The sequence below is a fragment of the Rhodamnia argentea genome, chromosome 9 (assembly GCF_020921035.1).
Source record: "Rhodamnia argentea isolate NSW1041297 chromosome 9, ASM2092103v1, whole genome shotgun sequence".
Classification (NCBI taxonomy): Eukaryota; Viridiplantae; Streptophyta; class Magnoliopsida; order Myrtales; family Myrtaceae; genus Rhodamnia; species Rhodamnia argentea.
In genome coordinates this window covers 1-12,743 of record NC_063158.1, presented here as the reverse complement: position 1 = coordinate 12,743, position 12,743 = coordinate 1, and the positions used below count along the sequence as shown (strand labels likewise).

Here is a 12,743-nt window from a genome sequence, read left to right as displayed (position 1 = left end):
GAATGAATTGTTAGTAAAGCATTTTTCATTTTATCACAAGGTAGAGGCAAAATAAGGAAAAAAAAATGATGTCATTTTAAGAAAGTGAAGATTTTTTCTTTTTGGGTCTCACTCTCATCCTATCATGATTACCTTTTTGGCGAAATAGGATGGGCAAAATCAAAGGAAAAGTGAAAAAAAGCAATCTCTCCTTCTTTTTCTTCCCATATAATTCATTCACTGCGTTTTACCCAAATACCAAAACCCAAAGCAAACGAACTAAAAAACCAGTCTTTCCTTTGGAGTGCGCGACAATGGTGGAACGCTGCTTCGGCTGCTGGCGGTGTTGCCCCAGAGCGCTCTCATCTGCACTCACCATAAAAGAGAACAACACTGGGAAGAAGCTTATTTCCTAATGCTGCGAAACCTCTCCAAGTAAAAACAAGAAAAGGGAAGGGAAAAAAGGAAGAAGGATTCTTGTTGTTGTTGTTGTTCTTCTTCTTCTTCTTCTTCTTCTTCTTCTTCTTCTTCTGCGTCTTATCATTCCAGAGACACGTGTTCCATTAATGGATCTTGGCAATTTCGGAAGCGGCGTCTTCTTGAATCACCCAAAAGTTCCCTCTTCCGTTTCCTCCTCTTATGGTCCCGATTCCTGCTCCAGATCACCACCCCTCGTGTTTGCCAGTGCCCATCATGAACCTCGCCTCTTCCGTGGACTCCAAATTCAAGATTGGTCTTGCGTTTGGAGACGCATGAGTACTTGATCCTGATAATTTCCTCTCGATTGTTTCTTGGGCTTTGCTGGTTATTGTTGCTCTCGCTACCCTTTTCACCACATTCTCTGACAGAGTGAACATCATCAATCAGCAAACGACTCCAACCGTCTCTTTCCCTTCCTTTTTTTCTTCTCATTTGCCTCACAGATATTGATTCCAGATTTTCGGGTGTTGGGATGTTGGCATCTCCGGCGATGGCTGCTGTTGCTACAGTGACGGGCATCAGGTAATGACTTATTCAGTCAAGTGCTGCCTTTTTCCAACCATTCAAGTGTTTAGAGTTGTTCTTTTACTGTTGTTTTTTATGCGGAAGCATTGGGGAAGCCTATGTTCTGCTTTTTATGTTTGTATCTTGAGTCAGATGAGGGATAATGTGTTAATGGTGTTTGATGTTATTTAGTCGTGCTTTATCTTGCACTTTTAAGAATTTTGAGGTGGGCCAAAGGATTCTGGAATATCCCATTTGTTATTTCCGATCATCAGGTGTGATCATGTCCCTTGTTGCCGTTGGAATGAGAAGGGGAACAAACTGAGAAGTAGAACCAAGCAGAGCCCTTTCTCAAGAATTGCTTCCATTTCGGCCTTGGCCTCCCCTCTTTCTAGCAATCACAGGACAAAGGAACTGTCTCGTTCCCAAATCTACCTGGAGGTTAATTCCATACCGGTCCTTCCGTTGTGCTTGAAAACTATGTCACATCGCGATATCTTGATCTTTATCTCATATGATGGCATCAGTTCTTTGGTTACATTGCACCTGCTCATATTTTTTTTTAAATGATTTTTTGCTTTTGCCTCGAAATATTGATGTCCTTCACCATTTCCGAGTATTCATCACATCATGCTTATTGGTTTGCCAGATTCTTAAAGCTGCCAGGGAGAAGTTCACTCAGGAAATTTCTTTCCAGTCCAAGGACAAAGACATCTCTCTTGCAAAAGTATGAGTTTTTTTTAACTGTCTCTGTATCTTTCTATTGATTCGCTAAGTGCTACTGCATAAATTCATTGTAGTGGTACTACTTATGGTTTGTTTGTGTAAAGCTCATTCTCATGCAGTAAATTATTGTGGAACGTGATCCATCTCAATTGATCTTCCAGTCCCCTTCACCGGAATATTTCATCTTCAAGTTCTTACAAGTTTGTGGATTGGGAGCTATTCTTAATCTGCTTGGACCCATGACACACATTTTTAACATACTATCCTTCTTGATGCAATTGTGTAGGTTTTGCTGTATGTGGCAGCTGAAGATGAGGCATTTCTGGCTCTCAACAGAGAAATGGATGCAGAGTTCCTTTCAAAAGAAACAAGATCAGCTTCTGTTCCATCTGATGCCCAAAAGTGGGACTCTTTAGACAATATGCCTTTGTCCGGAAGGACAATATCTCAGTGGCTGAGTGAGCTGGATTCTATTGCTAAAGAAGTTGAGGCAGAACTAATTTCAAGAGATATCGGCTGCCATTTGGTTGAGGTTTTAGAAGCAGTTAATGTAGTCCTTTTTGGGTTGAAAGGCTTCAAGCGGACCCTGTTCTTGTAGATTCCAAATGTTCATACTTGCACTCTGTGCTGAGTTCTAGATTTGGCAGTGGTAATATTCTGATCCGCATAATGCAGATGTAGATAGCTTTTTCTGCATATCTTGTGCACCTCATGTCCCATTCATTTGAATTTGGATATAGACGTTGTGAGATATGCCTTTCCTTTGAATCTGAATTAGATCCGATGACTGATGGTACACTTCATGCTTCCCTTGATGACAGCGATTTTGCTTAGCATTATTTACATTGAGGTTTGTCGAAGACTTGGTCTGACCATTGTGGGATCTCGTGTTGGGGAAGATTTTTTGATATGGCCCCAAACTGGGAACCCAGAGGTGCGTTGGCTGCGGATATAACTGCATTGTGATGGATATTATATCTTGGGACTGATTACAGATTTATGTATTGTACTCCACCTGCAGGAGCTCTTCAAGGTAACTAACGGAAAGAGCTTGTTTGCTATTGTCAATGGAAGGTGTGTTGATGACCCCAGATCCAGGGCATCAGACTTAACTAGCAATTCACTTTTAGGACTTGAGATAGCTTCAAACCGTGATATCATTGGGATTGCTTTGGCAAACTTGATTGTAAGTTTTGCAACGTTCTGCATTTGTTACTTGATTTTGATTTCCTCATTACATTCCTATTTTATTTATTTCCCAGCATTCTGCTACGAATTTCATGATTTATGCCTGAAAAATTGCAGAGGCTTCATTGGAAACGCGCTCGAGGCTGAATCATGGGCTGATGTTGACTACTCCTCTTAGGCATGTTGACTATGCTTCTGAAAAAATCCAACAAATTTGACGATTCAAGTGCTCCTGTGCTGCGGCCCCAAGATCTTAGGTAATACTTTGCTTCTTTTGTATGATTGTGACTCAGTTTTTAGCTTTCTCCCATGTCATGTTTTGTTTTAACATTGATCATTAGTTCCTTGTGAAAATTGAGAATATGAAGGTGCATGAAAATTGTGCTGTCCGTACATTTTGGTTGCATTTGTCATGGAAAATGATATTTGTCATCTGAGACTACCAAATTTTCGTGATTTATAACCGCACCAATCAAAATATTGTTTTTTGCCCTTATCCCACTGGCATATGTGGTCATGCCATAGATCATGATGGTCTTTTTGCTTGGATAAGTTCTTGTTAGAAAGGGGTTGGCTTCACATCAATGCTAACTCTCCCCTCAATTTGATTATTTACTGTCCGAGTGTCTACTTGTAAATTACAGATCTCATACTGCACAGTTGTCCTAACTTGGAATGATTGGCATGTCTCCTTCTCCTCTTTGCTTTGTCTTCATTTAGTTCTATCCGCTTGGCTTTGGATATGTTTTTCTATTTTTGATACCTCTAGTCTTGAGCAGATGTCCTGTATTTTGACTTGCAGTTATGTGATGGTAATAAACTCAGTCTCTGCAATGCAGTATATATTGTCCTAGAGTTGACGGATGTTTCTTGATATTGTAATCTAAGATTGTCTTCATGATATCTGGAAAGGTATGTAGCTGCCAAAGAAATGATATGAGTCATTAATCATCCTTTATACAACAACTTGAGATGGACCGAATAATTTTTTACTCTATGAATGCTTATCGGTCATCTGTTTATTTCATAACAAACATTTGCTCTTGGAGTTTGGCTTTAATGGATTGGATAGTAGCAAGTTTTCTTCTGTCAATGTACATTTTCCTTGGTCACTTCACTCAACTTTCTTCTCAAGTCTGTGGATTATTTTCGCCTCTCATCTTTGTCGAGTAAACTTCATCATGGCGTTTGAATTGAAACTCGACAGGTTGGCTATTATGGCTTCCGAAAGATTATTGATTCTGCAGCCGCATAACTGGTCTCTGAGAAGGGACCAAGGGATGATGTTGTACTACAAGAAGTATGAACCGCTACGGATTTTCCTTGAAAAAGACTCTATTTCCTTCATATCGATCGATGACCTTCTTACACTTATAATTCCAGGGACTACGGGGAGGCGGTTCAAGAACTTAGCATTTGTATGGCATTTGCGCCGGAAGAAGAGGCGGATATTTTGGAACCGTTTGTCGAGAAGCTGCATTTGCTGCGTCTGGAAGCTTCGTGGAAGTCCATGGGGCATAATCAATTGACAGTTCCTTAGATTGTACTCCTGCCCATAACAGGTCGCACTCCGCCCTTAACATCCTCTCTCTCTCTCTCTCGATCGTGTGTTTCTTAGTGTTGAAACAATCTGAGGCTGTATAATCTCAAGGCCAGAGTAGCTAATCCAATCTGTCCCTGACTGTTGTATGCGCATACGATCTGATATATGGCAATATAGATAAAAAGAACTCGGAGGCATTGGCTTTCTTGACACTTACTCCATCATTGTCTTGCTTGAGGACATTGTCCTTCTCTTGATCTATCGAGTACCTTCGGTTTTAGACACAGCTTTTCCACATTTGCTGTTGCCGGATTCTCGCGAAACTGTCTTATGTTTTATAATTTCTTTCCCGCTCGTCAATAAACATGCTCGGTACCGTGTTTTCAACACGACCCCTTTGTGCATTTCTCGATCTCTCTCTCTCTCTCTCTCTCTCTCTTTTCCTCAATACTGGGCATGAAGTTCAGTTGTCTTCTAACGCCAGCCTGTTCTGAACATTGCATCTTGATTTGCAATTTTCGGGGAATTTGCATTTCTGAAGACAAAATTAAAAAATGCCACCGAAGAAAAAGACGAATTATAATCAGCAGTAAATGCTGATTAACCATATGTGCATGATTTTACGGTCTTGTAAGCAAATTATCTTCTAATGCTGCGCGTCCATCAGGTACGACTGTCATTGATTATAATTATCAAAAAAGGAGTACGGATATTCTCGCCATAAAGGGAGAAAACTATGTATAGGGGACGTCACCATGTGGTTCATGACCCGAGACAGCATCTTTAGGGACCGACATGCTCAGGTCATTTTCAGTTTTGTACCGGAAAAAAAATCATTAAAAATTCTAAATTATGCTCGTTACGATATATTTACATCAATTTTTTTCTTTTTTGATACAAAAAGCGTCAAAACTAGTACCCGTATGACACATTCACTCCAAATTTTTTTGTGAGGCACAAAAAATTCTAGACTTATAGGTTATAGCCATGTGACACATTTATCCTTATATAAGTTTGGGATAGATGGGCCACATGGGTGTAAGTTTAGAGCTTTTTGTGTCACAAAAAAATGTCGAGATAAATGTGTCATAGTGAACATAATTTAAGATTTTTGGTGGTACTTCAAAGTTTTTTGTGAGGCACCAAAAATCCAAAAAAAAAAAAAAAATTATGCCCATATAACACATTTATCCGTCATATAAGTTTGGAGTAAATGTGTCACATAAGTACAAGTTTGAAATTTTTTGTGTCGCAAAAAAAAAAAAAGTTTGGAGTAAATGTGCTGGACACAATTTAAGGTTTTCGGAAGCATTTTTTCCTTTATATCGTGAGTAGATTAGATTAGATCGCTTGAGGGACATTTTTTTTTAATCATTTCTTATCTTCTCCCAAAAAAAAAAAATAAAAAATTGAAGCAAGTTATATGAATTTCTGAATCGCTCGAAAAGAGAATGATTTGTGTTCGCGGGAGAATGTGATTAGAAACTAAGGGTGTGTTTGTGTCAAGGAAAAGTGTTTTCTCAGAATTAGTTTTACGGATTTTCACCCATTTGGTTCATTGAAAAAATGATTCGATCAACGGAAAATACTTTCCGATCAATAAAAATTTTATGTACAAAATCAAGAAAGTGAATTCCTCAATCTGAAGATGTGAAAACATTTTCCAAAACTGCTCATCTTTAATTTTTTTTTCTAATATTTGAATGTTTTAATATTATATTTTAACATTATTTTTTGTTCCTTTTCTTTTCTTCCTCCCTCGCCGCGATTGGTCGGCGGCAGCCGCTGGCAAGCCTTAAAGTGAAATCATTTTTCAAATGAAAATCAAACACCAATATAGTCGAGTCGAGATGAAGTCTCACGTTGCCCGAGTGGGTATGTATGTGTAGAGTTTGTATCTAACATGGTTCTCGTGATCCTAAGGGTCGAATGTTGATTTAGAATTTGAGTGCTTGACTCTATATAGTTCTCTTTATCTTCGTGCTTTAGTCATAAGTTTCGTCTCGCCGATTCTATAGACTAAATATTTACTAATCAGTTATAATTATTTGTGTAAGAAGGCATGGGTTAGACAAATGTCACATGCGTGACGCCTTTATATAAGCATAGGAAGAGCCATTCCTTGTAAAGTACGTTCCGTAACCTAGCTCAAGCTCAATATTTGATCATGATATAAAATATTAAATTATTGACCATTATTACTTCCCAAATCCACTAAAAAAGGCTGGGAAAAGTTATAAACTTATTGCAAATGTGTCAATTTAGTCATAAACATTTTTTTTTTAATCATTTAGCTCTAAATCTTTTGCAATTGTGCTAATTCGGTCTAGTCGGCGAATTTTGACCACTTGGTGATACAATATTTTTTTGAATTTTTAAAATTTTTTCCTTTTCTTTCTTTTTTTTTCGTTTCCCTTCCCTCTTCTTCCTCCGGGCGGTCGCCGAATTAAAAAAAAAAATTAAAATATCAAGTTATCGACCACCAAGTATCCATGTAAGTGTCGGTCGCCCAAAATTTGCAGGATGGATTAAATTGGCACAATTGCAATAGGTTTAAGATTTTTTTAGTAATTTTTTTCGAAGTGACCTATGGTCAATGACAGTAGGGAATAGTAGGGGTGTCAAAAAAGCCCGTGCCGGACCGGCTCGAAAATTCACTTAATTTTCAGGCTTTTCAAGGCCGGGCCGGCCCGCCACCTGACTTTTTTTTAACACCAATTTTTTTCTTTTTAATTTAATTTATTTTTATTTTTTCTTTTTATATTCTTTCATTTGATGGGTTTGTTAATTGATTTTGATTCCAAAAAAAAGAAGAAAAAAAAAAGAATTAGACCAGAATCCGGCCCAACCCAACTCGGCTCGGATCGAGCTCGGCACTGTTATGTTTCGGGCCGGCTTAGACCGGGTCCCGGCCCGTTGACACCCCTAGGGAATAGAGGTGTGCTCCATGCAACGGGGGTGCATGCACAATCTCCACAGTTAGCTCTATGTTTATTGGCAGGATGCTGAATTATCCTTGTCTAGTCATCATCTTTTGGAAGAACTTTGGTTTGGGTAGGTAGGTAGGTTGGAAGCGAAGTTTGCGAAGAAAAGCCGGTCCCAATAATTCAATACGTTTAACGTTAATCCATGTCGTTACTATAACGATCCCTATGTGCCAACACCCGGTTCAATAGTCACTTTATGTCTAATTAGAATGGTTCTGTCATTTATTCCATGCCCCCGTAAATTTCCGATGGTGTTGATAAGTGTAAAAAAAGTTGTGGGTGAAAAAAGTTACTAATCATCTGATGTTGCCAATACCTTGTTCGAACTTGCCGACATTTTCATGTAATCGCAAAGTCTTTGTTTCACCATGCAAGTTATTGACTTTTCTTATCTTTTCATCAATATTCGTTTATCTTTCTTACCATTGACTTCAATTTATAAACTTTTATATGAATCAATCGATCCTTATCTAAATGACTCAGCAACTTTTTTTTTTCCAATTAAATTGCCAACTAGTTTTGGGTTAACAACTCTCACTCGATTTACAGAATGACACTAATTTGGTTCCTTCCTTCAACTTATTGACCTTTGTTGCCGTTTATCGACTTTTAGTTGTCTTTCTTACAAACGCCTTAAGTTTCTCGGGGATTTATCAATCTTTATTTGTGTGATGTATCGGGTAGTCTCACATTAGGTTAATTATCACCTGGTTGTGGTTTGCGAAATCTCATTCAAGTTGCTTATAAATGTTTACGTGTTTTCTTTATTCGTTTAACTTGATAACTTTACATTTGTTTGTCTTGCGTGTCGATGTTGCCAACTCTTTTTAGAAAATTACCATTCATACCACCAACTATAATCCTTATAGGTTTTGTTTGAGCGACAAAACTAATTACTTCTCAACGGAAACTTAATTACTATCATCACATTTAGATGCAATACCATATGAAAATGTACAATCAAGGCAAACGTAATCGGTGATCCCTACATTTTAAGTCTGTACAATATGATTTCCAATAACATCAAGATTAATTCCATTAAATTCAGTTTCAGAATCCTCATTTCAATTTTGATCTATATAGACGGATGTAGTACAATGATTAGATACCGGACAAATTTAAATATTCTAATCACAACTTTAACTCAATGAGGCGAGATATTTTAGACAGTTTATGGGAATTCTTCCTGTCTAATCTCAATCCTTGAATACAAAAAATTTCTTTCAATTACCGCTAACGAGAGCATCAATATTAATTATGAAGACTTATGCGCGCACACACACCACACACACACATATATAAATATCATGTTAAAACAATAGCCAATGTCATGTAAGTCTTATTTTGAATGGAAATGCAAACAATCGCACTTAAAATCTAGTCAATCAAAGGGTGCGAGGATTAGAGTTGTAACAAAAGAAAGTACAAGGACTAAATTTGCACACTTCAAAAAGTACATGGACCAAAAATGTAATTTTCAATAGTTCTTTTATTTTTTTTTGTTTCGTGGGTTTGTAACTTTGTATTGGTTGGTAAGGTAGGAAAATGAACCGCCGTCTTCGCTAACCAAGGTGGAAAGGCGTTGAACCAGGGACGGACGAGGACGAAGACGGCGAAACGATGGCCTGCGCCTGCAGGCTCTCCTTCCTCCGCCTCTCTCCGCCTCTCCCCCCACAGCGTCCCCACCGAAGCGACCTCGTTCTCACGCCGGCGCCTAGGCGCTCCCTCTCGTTGCCGCCATTCCCTCTCAAGTTATTGAAGTCAACTTACTTGACCTCCCAATTCTTCGCACTCGCTTCCCCCGGAGGCCCTGAGCCCTCCTTCCCCGGCGGTGGAAACGACAACTCCGGCGGCGGCGGCGATTTCGGCGGTTTCGATGGATTCTCCGGGTGGTGGAATCACGACGACAGCGGCGGAGGCGGTGGAGGCGCTCCACTCGGTAGACTTCTCGTTCTCTTTCTCTGCTCCCGTACGCTGACCGGCAGGAGCAGCTTCCTGAACAAATCGGCTTTGTTCATCATCGTTTCGTTTGTGTCTCATTTCTGCGCATTTCAAATACCTGCTTCGGCACTGGCGAGAGCTGCTCTTGAGGAGGAGGAGGAGGAGGAGGAAGAGAAAGGTGTTGTTTGGGAAGTGCAGGGAGGCAAGTGGACGAAGCTTGTCCGTGATCCTAGCAAAGACGCTTTCGTGGTTGCTTCGCCGGTTGGCTTCGGTTTCGGAGATGAGAAGTTGTTTACTCCCGGTGTCATCCCCAGTTTGTGGGTGCAGTGCAGGGGCTTGTTCATGCGGTTGATGCTTCCTGAAGGATTTCCTGACAGCGTTACCAGTGATTATTTGGATTATTCTCTTTGGAGAGGAGTTCAAGGCGTTGCGAGTCAAATCAGTGGTGTTCTTGCCACTCAGGTAGTGCTATGTTTCCTCGAAATAGTTCTAAAGCCATGTGTTACTCTGTTACTTGCTAGTGATGCTTTTAGAGCGCCTGTTTAATGTAGGAAAGAGTATACTTATGCATCTTAGTGGGGTAATTGCTAACGTTAATGCATCGTTGTAAATGTTCCTTGGCAATAGTTGTAACTAGTTATGGAGATGTCCCTCATGACTATCGCTTTAGGAATTCTGGTTGGTTTGGCCATATAATCTCATTTTACACCTATAAGATGAAAAAAATAGCTCAATTATTCTGAACAACTTGTTATAGCTGTGGGATTGAGCTTCAACTTTCAGTTGGGTCTGAAATGGAGGAGAGAAAGGAAGAGGAGAGAGTAATTGGTAATTTTCTTATCTTCTGTTGGGACTGATTGTGAGGAATGTAATATGCCCCCAATATTACTGGTGATTTGAGAGATTTGTCAATTGCAATGGCAAGCAAGCAAGGGTCATAAAGGACTAATCAACTAACAGCAAACCACAAGAACTAACAGCGAGAGGTTTGAATTCCTCTTTCTAAGATGTAAGCAAAAGTTTGTCGCCTGAAAAGCTGAAGAACTGAAATCAAAGATATAACATGCGCATTTTTGAAAGCAAAGGATGCAGGTCTCTACTACTTACTACGTGAGGCATAATATTATTTTTCCTGGATTCGTCCTCTTCTCATTTGCTCAGCAACATGACCAAAGTGTTTTTGTTGCAATTGTTGTGTGCCTTGTGGTTATGTACGTATGATATGTTATTTGTGTAGGCCTTGCTTTATGCTGTTGGTTTAGGAAAAGGAGCTATTCCTACAGCTGCTGCTGTGAATTGGGTGCTGAAGGATGGGATTGGATATATCAGCAAGATTTTCCTCTCGAAATTTGGACGGCATTTTGATGTCCATCCAAAGGGGTGGAGGCTTTTTGCTGATTTGTTGGAAAATGCTGCCTTCGGGATGGAAATGTTGACTCCTGCCTTCCCACATCTTTTGTTTTCATTGGTGCTGTTGCAGGAGCAGGACGCTCAGCAGCTGCTCTCATTCAGGTGCTTATCAAGTTGTGCCTCTATTTCATATTGATATTTATCAGCATCCACATTCCTGCTTCTACTAGTTCAAAACAGGGTTGTTTCTAACATGTCAGACAATCACTGTTGAAGATTAAGCTTCCTGCTCTTAGATTTGCTTATCCAGTGTTGAAGGAAGTGAAATTACTTCAAGAAGAATCCTGGATTTCTCATTTGTGACCATTCACTCAGTCAAATAGTCTGACAAATTTGAGTTTTTAATCCTCCCTACCATCTCAATTGATACAATGAAATCCCTTTGTCCATGTCGTGCAGAAATAAATTGATGGACCTTTGATATTGATTATTCTGGTCGGTATGTATCGAACATTTTTATTAACTGTTCTGTCCGATGTTTGAACATTCTGCTCATTTGCTTTGTTTCTATAGAAGTTAGAATGACTTGCTCTCACATTATTTGCATTTCTCTCAGCAGCTGTGCTGAGACTGAGCCCTCTGGGAATGTATATGGGTTAACTTTAATTACAGCCTCTTAATTTCACCAAAATTGGATTCCTTTCCTGAGATTTTTTTCTCTCAATTTATTGACAAGTAATTTTTCTGACAAGTTATTAAGGCGTATTTTTATTATTGAATTAATTGCTTCTTTGTTTAGTTTTTACTGACTAATATATAATCATCAATAAGTATTCTCTCTCTTTTCAGGGTAACCTAATTACAACTCATAAGTGCTAGAGCTTATGACTTGGCATTGGTGTTACCCTTTGGGGTAATAAGGGGTGGTTACTTCCTGTGTACATAGTTTGTCCTGCATTTTTTATGTTATTCTCATACCGAGATCATATAACGTCACACTGTTACTGAAAGTTGGAATTTATTCCTTCTCAGGCAGCCACCAGGAGCTGCTTTTATGCTGGTTTTGCTGCTCAGAGGAACTTTGCTGAGGTGAATGCAATTTCTACTGGCTTTGTCTGTTTTGTTATTAGCTTGGTAAAAATATTTGCTTCAAAATGGACATACATCCTTAATTTATACCCCTTTGATCTGTATCTGTGTGCTGACATCATTATGCATTACTGCTAAAGAGTTGTGCTCAGTTCTGAATGTTACTGTCTACTGTAGGTCATTGCCAAGGGTGAGGCACAAGGAATGGTGAGCAAGTCTATTGGTATCATACTTGGTATAGCATTGGCGAGTACTATAGGCTCCTCTATACCACTTGCGCTTGCTTCTTTTACTGTGGTGACCTGGGTCCACATGTTCTGCAATCTTAAGTCATACCAATCGATTCATCTGAGGACTTTAAATCCTTATCGTGAAGTAAGCCCTTTTCCTTTTTTGTTTGTATACGTTAATTATCATGAAATTTGTTCGAATGAAGAAAAGAATCTGTCCTCATCTGTTGATTAGGCTATTTCATGATCTAGTCATTCAGAAGTTTAGATAGACAGGTTTCTTTGGAGGCCTCAAAAGATAGACGAGATAAAGTAGAATTGCGTACTTGATTGGGATTATAGCTCATGGGTCCAGAAAAAATAACTAGTTTTTGTTTATCTTCCACTATGTCGTTGTCACATGGAAGAGGCAAGTGCAAGTCTGAGTTCTTCGGGTACACTGCCCACCCATGTTGGCCCCAAAACAATTATAGAGCATGTTCTTTGACAAATGAATGTCATAGCAATTTGTCAGTTTGAATGATAGATTTTACCCTTGTGGTTGGAGTAAGGTCAATAAATATTGCCACGATCATAAACCTTCAAGTCAAAGGAATTGCATCAGACAGTCAAAAACAGCAATCCCTCAGGCTATGTCTTGTCACACGATATATTACTAGTATCGACTTTGATGCAGATGGTGTTTCTTGCATTGCTTGAAATGAATCAATGATTTTTTCTTTATTT

General features: G+C 39.2%; 2 pseudogenes; both read left to right on the top strand.

Moving 5' to 3' along the window:
- Nucleotides 1-196: 196 nt before the first annotated feature.
- On the top strand, nt 197-4,633 carry LOC125316534 (annotated as a pseudogene).
- A 4,319-nt stretch (nt 4,634-8,952) lies between these two features.
- LOC125316533 lies at nt 8,953-12,295 on the top strand (annotated as a pseudogene).
- The last annotated feature ends 448 nt before the right edge of the window (nt 12,296-12,743 follow it).